Genomic DNA, 9,850 nt, shown 5'->3' with positions numbered 1-9,850 from the left:
AAACATTTTGGTTTCTTTAAAAAAGTATTGCCTTTTTAGTTGAGTAAAATGTTTACTGACTCTTCCTTATAAAGAGTCTTGTTACAATATGAAGCTGGAGCTTATAGCTGCTTTGGTTCTCTCCACAGCATAGCATAAACAGCATCCACAGTATAGAAAGTCCTTGTACTGAGTTTTCTCTACAGAGGTTTGAAAATGATCTGGCACTAGAATCCAGAGCTCTTAAAATTCAACCCTGAAATCCTGCTTTTTAAAAGCTATTTAAGTATAAACATGTATCTCATTAGATAACTTTCTTCTGTTCTACCTGGTTAACAGATAATTATGCAGATGAATTAACCGAATGAACTACAGCAGCAAAATTGGTTTAGGTGTTCTGTACAAATATAAAGTTAGCAGTGTGACTTCATTCTAATAAGGAAATATCTTGCCACCAAGTGTGCACAACCACTTCTGTCACAGGTACATCATGTCCACCACACAGGAACATTCTGAGCAAACAAAAATGTCTAGATAGAAATCAAAGAGTACTTGTCAGTGATTAGTCAGGCCAGCTATGTCGAAGAAATTCACTATTAAGAGTCTACATGTTGACTGGTTCTTAGAAATAAATTCTAACATTAGTGGTTCAGGAGGAATAAAATATCAGAGTTTTCCTCACAAAATTTAAAATGCAACATAACAATGAAATAAATGTTAAAAGTACTTCATACCAAAGGGAGTTGGGGGACGGGAGGGGGGGGAGAGGGCAGAGGAAGAAAGAAAAGAAAAAAGAATAAAACCAAAAATCAAAATCATCAAATGTTAAACAAACAAACAAACAAACAAACAAAAAAACAACTGAAACCCTCAGACACAGGCACTTGTGTGTGGATGAGTCCTTTCCACAGGGCTAAGAAACTGGATGCTGTAGTTCTTATCGGCAAGACGTTCTTATCCAAAGTGTTTCCAATATGAAAATGCCACCTCACACATGGTGCCTGAGAGTCCCACTGTCACTGTCACCACCCTGCATCTGCATCTGCGCTTGCATCCTTGCAATCATCTCTTGCATGTGGCAGAGCTCAGCCTCCTTTTCAAGCAAGATCTGGTCTTTATTAATGTCCTCATTCTCTACTTTCCTGCTGCCTCTCTTCAGTCTCTCAGAACGGAAGTTTTCATAGTGAAGGTTTTGGGTCACTTCCCGTAGATCCTGCATGTGGGTGATGAGCATCGTTCTCAGCTTCAGAAAGTCATTGTGTTCTGGGTTCTCCACCTCTACAACACCCTATGGGTAGAGACGGCCTCTAACCTTCTTGCCTTTGGCTTCAATCAACTGGTTGGAGCCAATCACAGAGAATGGGATTACTGGCCTTGAGGAGTCTAGTCTGTTCCTTAAAGTCTTTATCTTCATCTGACTCTGCATCAGGTAAGTGATAGATTTTAATGCTATGCTCTTCAGTTTCATCCAAAATCCTTTTCTTTAGTGCCTCATGCTCCTTCAGAGTGAGAGTGTCAGCTTTTGCAATGACAGGCACAATATTCACTTTATTGTGTATCGCTTTCATAAATGCAACATCTAAGGGCTTCAGTTCACGTCCAAAAGGTGAAATGAAGTAGAAGCAACAATGTACCCTGTTATCAATGATGTGTCGCCTGTTTAGTCTACTCTCATCATGTAGGTAGTGATCAAATTGCTCATCAATGTAGGAGATAATTGTCTTGCAACAATCCCTGCAGTTGATGGCATCCCCATAGCCGGGTGTGTCCACTACTGTAAGCCGCAACTTCACACCCGGCTCTTCAATTTCAATAGTCGAAGCTTCTGTCTGGACAGTTCTTTCAATTTTCTCTGCAGCTCCAGGTATAATTCTTTCTGGGTAGAGATCAGTCAGAAATAAGCTGTTTATGAGAGTTGATTTTCCTAGACCAAATTCACCAACCACCATCAGAATGAACTCGAAACCCCTTCTCACTGACTTTCAGTGAACTTGATTGGGAAGATTTGCAAATCCAACATAGCCAGGAGTTTCTGGATTTATAAACTGCATTGGCTGTGCTTAGACATCTTTCTTGAGTTTTCTGTCTATCCGCTAACACGATGGAGGACGCTCCTCAGGCAACAGCACAGACCTGCCCCGCCCAGTGGAGCACTTGGACAGATTGCATCATCGCGCTGCCCTGCCCCTTGCCAACCTAAATGCTCGTTCTTAACTTTCAGTGTTTACTCAACACCTTGTAGACAAAACATTAAATCAACTGGTGCAGAGATAATTCGAGTTACAGAAGGCTGCAGAATGTTTCCCAGTATAATGGTTCTACAGTTTAATTAGTTCCCTAATGATACACATTATCTCTTTTCAGTCTTTGCTCTTCTGAACAGTGCTGTAATGAAACACCTTTCACCTATATCATTATCAGTTGATGCTTTGATACTTTGCCTCTTAATCTGACTAATACACTTATGCTAATCTGGTTCATGAAATGTAACATTTTCAGGTTTCAATTTAATCCAGTTGTAATTTTATACTTCTCCTTTTCCACTTCTAGGTAGATTGTTAAATTTGAGAACTATAGCTTTGCATGTATCTAGTTCACATGTTTCTTGTGATATCTGCACTAATGTGGTCCTTCAGAATACTACTGAATAACTGCCTGACACCTTGGTTTAATTTCCACAGAGCTATACATAAGTACAGCCCTACAGATTTCATTCCACTATCAACCATCCTTTCTCAGTTTATATATTCACAAGGACATTGTTGTTATGATTGTCGATACGTCTTTTCTCTGTTTTAAAGTTGTTTGTTTCTTAATAACTTGTTTTTAAACTTCTTGTTTTGATGTGTGTTAGGGTAGTATTCATCTGTGTTCTTGAGGCTTGCTTAAATTTTAGAATCTGCATGCATACTTTATATAACATTTGGGAAATTTCTGATAATTACTTGTTTTTCAAATAGATCTTGCCTTTGCTTAGGAATTTAGTTACAGATAGATTACATAGCTTCATGCTGTTATACTGTTGGCTCATATATAACTTCACCAGGTGAACTAATGGAACTTAGTGGAAAAGTTAGCAAGTTACTTTGGTCAATGAATCTTTTAATTAATGGGTTTTCTAATGTCATTTTCTTCCCAGAGGCCAGATTTGTTTGCTAACTTGCCTATGTGTTTAAGTTTACCTTATCAAGGAAGCTGAAAACCTGGACTCTTTCAGTGTTTGTTTTAAGAAGATGGCTTCTAGGTTTTGATAAGACTTTTATGGACTGCAAATGGCTAAGAAAAGATCTAAGCTTCACAGGATCAGAGATAAATTTTATAAGCATCAGTTTATTGAAAATTATTGTCCCAAGAAAGATGAATGTTTTAGTTAGGGTTTCTATTCCTACACAAACATCATGACCAAGAAACAAGTTGGGGAGGAAAGGGTTTATTCAGCTTACTTCCACACTGCTGTTCATCACCAGAGGAAGTCAGGACTGGAACTCAAGCAGGTCAGAAAGCAGGAGCTGACGCAAAGGCCATAGAGGGATGTTCCTTACTGGCTTGCTTCCCCTGGCTTGCTCAACCTGCTCTCTTATAGAACCCAAGACTTCCAGCCCAGGGATGGCACCACCCACAAGGGTCCCTACCCCTTGTTCACTAATTGAGAAAATGCCCCACAGCTGGATCTCATGGAGGCACTTCCCCAACTGAAGCTCCTTCCTCTGTGATAACTCCAGCCTGTGTCAAGTTGGCACACAAAACCAGCCAGTACAATGAAGTTTGCTCCTATAGGTACAAAGCCTTCTAAAGTTCTATCTAGCTAAAGAGAAAAATGAAAGCCCTTTAAATCAGTGCCAATTATACATTATTGTTCTGGGTTAGTTTAAATGAACCAAGTTTTACCTTTACTATGAGTCATATTTTCTTATTTGTTTGCATGTCATGTAATGCTCATGGAACTCCTCTTATGAATTATATGTTGTTGCATGGTGAATATTTTCATTTATTCTTTCATTTTATGTGTGTGAGTGTTTCCCTGGATGATGTATGTGTACCATGTATGTGCCTAGTGCTTGAAAATGGCAGAAGAGGGCATTGAATGTTCTGGAACTGGAATTCAAAAAGGTTGCAAACAGGGGAACTACACCTGCACCATCTGTAAGAGCAGCAAGTTCTTCTAATTGCTAAGCCATCTTTGTAGCCTAAATGCTTTTCTAATTTTGTAAATATCTTCAAGCTTTGTTGTTATGTGTAATTTTATTACTGTGATAACCATGACACAGAAGTAAATACTATAAATTTATACCAACTATTCTGTATCCTGAAGTTTCAGCATTCTCTTTCTGTAGAAAAATCTGCCTTGTAAAACCTATGCCTTGACATAACCCTCCTCCACAGAGTCTGAACTCCATCACTTGTAGAAAGTGCCAGCTTCCTGCTTGCTTTGCTCTGTGCATGCCATAGACTGAAAACACTCTGAAGGTGGAAGCTGGGGTATTATATATATTTTTTGATTTTTTTTACTTACCCAAGTGGCTCTATAGTTAGTGTGTTCTCAATGATGTTCTGTATTTTGTCCCATGTTTTAGAAAATTTGGTCTCTAGTGACTTTTTTTTTTTTTTTGCTAGTCAGTGTCATATGTTAAAACAAAAGCTTTTCTTGTGTGTGTGTGTGTGTGTGTGTGTGTGTGTGTATTTTGATTGGATATTTTCTTTATTTACATTTCAAATGCTTTCCTCTTTCCAGGTCTTCCCTTCAGAAATCCTCTATCCAATCCCCGTTTCCCCTGCCTCTATGAGGCTGCTATCCCACCCACCCACCCATGTCCTCCCACCCTGGAATTCTCCTACACTAGGGCATTGAACACCCTCAGGTCTAAGGGCCTCCCCTCCCACTGATGTCCAACAAGGTCATCCTCTGCCATATATGTGGCAAGCACCATGGGTTGGTCACTTCATGTGTATTCTTTGGTTGATGGTCCAGTCCCCGGGAGCTTTGTGGGGGTCTGGCCTTTGACACTGATGCTCCCTGCATGGGGTTGCAAACCCTCTCAGCTCCTTCAGTCCCTTCTCCAACTCTTCCATCGGGGACCCCTGAGCTAGTCCAATGGTTGGCTGCGAGCTTCCACCTCTGTCTTTGTCAAGCTCTGGTAGAGCCTATCAGGAGAAAGCCATATCAGGCTTACATCAGCAAGCACTTCCTGGAATCCAGGTTTGATGGTTGGTTGTATATGGGATGGATCCCCATTGGGGCAGTTTCTAGATGGCCTTTCATTAAGTCTCTGCTCTACACTTTGTCTCCATATTTCCTACTGTGAGTATTTTGTTCAGCCTTCTAAAAAGCACTGAAGCATCCACATTTTGGTCTTTCTTCTTCTTAGGCTTCATATGGTCTGTGAATTGAATCTTGGGTATTCTGAACTTTTGGGCTAATATCCCCTTATTAGTGAGTACATACCGTGTTTGTTCTCTTGTGACTGAGTTACCTCACTCAGGACGTTATTTTCAAGTTCCATCCATTTGCCTGTGAATTTCCTGGAGTTGTGGTTTTTAATAGCTGAGTAATATTCCATTGTGTAAATGTACTACATTTTCTGTATTCATTCCTGTGTTGAGGGACCTCTGGGTTGTTTCCAGCTTCTGACTATTATAAATATGGCTGCTATGAACATAGTGGAGCATGTGTCCTTATTACACGTCGGAGTCTCTGACTTTTAAAACCTCATAGTAAAACAGCAGGGGATTAAGTAACATAGCCTTTTTTTCTATCTCTGCAGAAACTGCAGCACTAACTTGTAGCCTGCTAGTTGAATATGATGTACATGTATGTATACATTTATGTGTAAATATATATGTGTATGTGTACATATATATGCAGGAAGATATATTTTAGTGTGAATAATCTGACTCCAAAATTACACCATTATGTTTTCAAGTCTGGGGAAGTAGAATTGTTCTCATGCCAGGTCCACACATACTTCATGGATTCCCAAATGTGAGTTTTTTAGGATTGCTCTGACTAAACCCTCCAACATCTTGGTTAGACAGAAGTTTATCTATCCTTTCACACATTCCCTTTCTAATATGGATCAACCATGTCTCTGCTATTCCTTCACTGGCCCATACTGTCTGTAGGACTATGTAAGGGTTGAAATTGGAATATTCTAAAATAGTACAAGACAATGCTTGAAAAGTAGCTTCTTTCCAATTAATGAATACCCTATGAAGTAAACTAAAGTCATCAAATATGTAGTGATTTCTCCTAGCTTTCAATGTGACTGTGTATATTACTTTAAAATCAGAAATGAAAAGTCATGATGCATAACATATTCAATTTAACTTGATTATGTAAATAGCCTTTCATTTTATTCAAGCAGGATAGAATATAAACATTTTGTTATGTGGTTTTTCTTCTAAAACAAAATACTTTATGCAGGTAACATCTTAGAAGAGTTATTTTCTCCCTATGATTGCCAACTAGATTTTATAGTTTTGTGGAGTATGGAATTAAGAAAAAGCCAAGTGTCAAAAAGAAAAACAACTAGGTTATATTTTCTCTGTTCATTATCTTGTTCAGTTAATTGTTCAAGAACTATTAATCATCTATATTCCATATGTTTAATTCTGGAATTAGTTCTGAAGATTCTATAGAACAGTAGAATGATTACCACACACAGAAAAGCAAACTTAAACATAAAATGTAGTATATTCCATTTCTTGGTAGATAAAATATAAAGCTGTATGTGAGCACAAAGTATGGTCAAGGGGTGAGACTGCTGAGACTGGACCAACTGATAGCAGTCAGCCAGGCAGAGAGGGAGTATGCATGTGAAAGGTGTAAGAATTGATGAGATAGTAAAAATGAAGTTTTTGATGGAGATAAATATTATAAAAGGGGGTAGGTATAGATAGTGTGGTTGTTTAAATGTTAATGGCCCTCCAAGGTTCCTGTATTTCAATGCTAGGTTCACAAATAGTGGACTGTTTGGGAAAGATTAGGAAGTATGGCCTTGTTAGAGGAAATGTGTCACTGCATAGTACCTGCTGGTTCTATGGTATACTGGTAATTCAGGTTTGTGAGGTGGATTCTCTTTAGAGAACTGCTTTCAGGAAGAGATGACATATGTAAATGAAAACTCACAGAGCTACGTGGCAACATCATGGTAGATATACATGATCCCAGGGGAGATTGACTTAGTCAGAGAAGTTATATGAGATACTTGAAAATCAATGTCACCTTATTTTGAAGTGGTGTGGGTGTTGATCTGAGTTGATTAAAGTCATTAAACCTTAAAACTGCTTATTGACATGGCATATTCTATCTAAGAGCTTTTGATTACTGAGAGAAGTATAGAATCAGAAATTGTTAAGTGATTTTTAAACATGGTATTGACAGTTGCAAGCAAGCTAATTCAGAAATCTGTTAGTGATATGGATTTAAACACTCATGATTCCTTTCAACTAAGTCTAGGAAACAAAATCTGTAAAATCACATTTGATATGAAGAAATACTTAGAAAAAATGACAACTTGGGAGAACTTAAAAACAAACTGGTTGTACTTTCTGGTCATTGAGACAAAAATATGAAGAACATTCCAATTCCCCAGATAAAACTGTCATTTAAGTTATATTTACTAAAACCTGAGAAGGCTAGAATGATTTATGGGAGCCCATGTTCATTTATCCAGAAAAGCACTAGTGTCTTGAGCAACACATTTCTTTTCAAAACATTTTAAGTTAAAGAGGGTGGAATAATATATTTAAAACAACTTCACTTGGGGATGGAGAGATGGCTCAATGGTTAAGAGCACTGACTGCTCTTCCAGAGGTCCTGAGTTTAATTCCTAGTAACCACATGGTGGCTCACAACCATCTGTAATGGGATTCAATGCCCTCTTCTAGCATGTCTAAGAGAGTGACAGTATATCCATATACATTAAATAAATAAATAAATAAATAAATAAATAAATCTTTAAAAAAAAACCACCTTCACTCAGATGTACTATAAGAAGAAAGTATTCCTGGTCAGTCAGCCCTTTAGAAACATTTTCTAGCTATGTAGTATTTATGGTTTAATTACTGTATGTGGTTTATTTACTTTAGCAATGAGTTTCTTTTTTTTTTTCTGATAGGATATGTTTATATTTACATGGTACATTTCAAAGCAATGGCTACATTAGTCATACATATTAGAAACCATAAAAAAAGTTAAGAACTAAAATGTACATCATACACTTGTATATATATATTTTTTACAAAGGTAAAAATGCTTATTATAAAAAAATCGGGCTGGAGAGATGGCTCAGTGGGTAAGAGCACCGACTGCTCTTCCAAAGGTCCTGAGTTCAAATCCCAGCAACCACATGATGGCTCACAACTATCCATAATGAGATCTGATGCCCTCTTCCGGGGTTGTCTGAAGACAGCTACAGTGTACTTACATACAATAAATAAATCTTTAAAAAAAAGTCAATACAACAGGGGTTTTAGTATACAGGTAAATGAATTATGTTCAGGCACTTTAATTTGTTAATGTAAGCAAATAGCTTGGAATGAGAGTTGGGGAAACTTCTGAACATGAAACCTTTTGGTTAAAGCCAAATTTCCTCCTGCATCAGCTGCCAGTTTTTTGTCTTTAACCTGCCATCATCTCTCCTCCTGCCCCTCCCCCTCAATGAATTCATTCACTGATGCAAAACAATCACCTTTTAAATGACTTTTTGAGCCTTAAATCCATATTAACTTGTGAGAATCAAGGAAAAATTCGTCAAATTGCTTTGCATTTTCTTGGACCAGGACTTGTGAGGGGATCTGGGTTTTTGTGAGCCTGCCCAGTTTACCTGTAAAATGAGTTTCTTATTGGCTTGTGTTGTACAGAAAATAGTAAAATTGTAAGTAACAAAGGAACAGGATGGGTTGTATTAATTCAAACTTAAATGCTAGATATGGAGGGTTAGTCTACCTCTCTTCAGAAAATTCTTCATTTGTTAGAGCCAAGAAACCTTATTGATATGCCTAACTTTTACATAAGCATTCTTATACTAGTGATCAAATATTGATCTCAATAAAATATTATTGAGGAAAGCCAATGATCTCTAAGCCTCTCATTGAACGTACATTTTTTTTTTAGTGGGGTAAGATGCTTCTCTCAAATACTTATAGAAATCTCACAGTACTTCAGATAGTTAAGCACTAGCAAAAGCTAATAAATAAAATTTGTACATTTATGAATTAATAATTTTTTCCTAATTATTTTTAATCCTTGTACATATAGTAAATTGGAATGATTATTTTTCTTTTTTTAAACTTTTATTGCATTATGATGAGAAAAGTTACATAATTTCAATTTATCTGAATTTGTTAACATTTAAAAACATATTTTAAGTAAATAGGATTAAATCACATTCTTGTTTCCCTTTTGTACCCCACTCTTCCCAGAGACCCCCCTTCAATACCTACAATATCTTTTTTGTCATATTCTTCAAAATTTATAAAATCTTATAACAATAAAAATGAGTATTATAAAAGTTGTTTGATATAGAACAACAATCCATTTAACAGTCTTATGTAGATGCTCATCTATAACAATAGTGAAAATACATTTTTCTCAATATAAATTTTAAATAACTCCAGACATATTAACTGTATACTTCAAAATAATACACCACTACTGGTAATTTCTTAAATGAACATAAATATATAAAGTCTTTTTGTTTGTTTTGTATTTAGTAGAGTTTAAAATCTTGATTCTTCCTGTGGTATAAGCCCACAATAAGAACAATTTTTATACATTGGATTTCATTGCAATAAGGCTGTACTTCACTGACCCTCACATCACCAAAGGATTTTACCTCCATTGTAGCTAAGCTGAGAGTTGATAGTTCTG

The 9,850-nt window shown here is 36.8% G+C and overlaps 1 pseudogene; it reads right to left on the bottom strand.

Annotated features, from left to right (window-relative positions):
* Positions 1-967: 967 nt before the first annotated feature.
* On the bottom strand, positions 968-1,961 carry LOC116087451 (annotated as a pseudogene).
* Between the last annotated feature and the right edge of the window lie 7,889 nt (positions 1,962-9,850).

This window comes from Mastomys coucha, unplaced genomic scaffold, assembly GCF_008632895.1.
Source record: "Mastomys coucha isolate ucsf_1 unplaced genomic scaffold, UCSF_Mcou_1 pScaffold13, whole genome shotgun sequence".
In the NCBI taxonomy this organism is placed as follows: Eukaryota; Metazoa; Chordata; class Mammalia; order Rodentia; family Muridae; genus Mastomys; species Mastomys coucha.
This window is presented reverse-complemented; position numbering and strand designations above follow the sequence as displayed.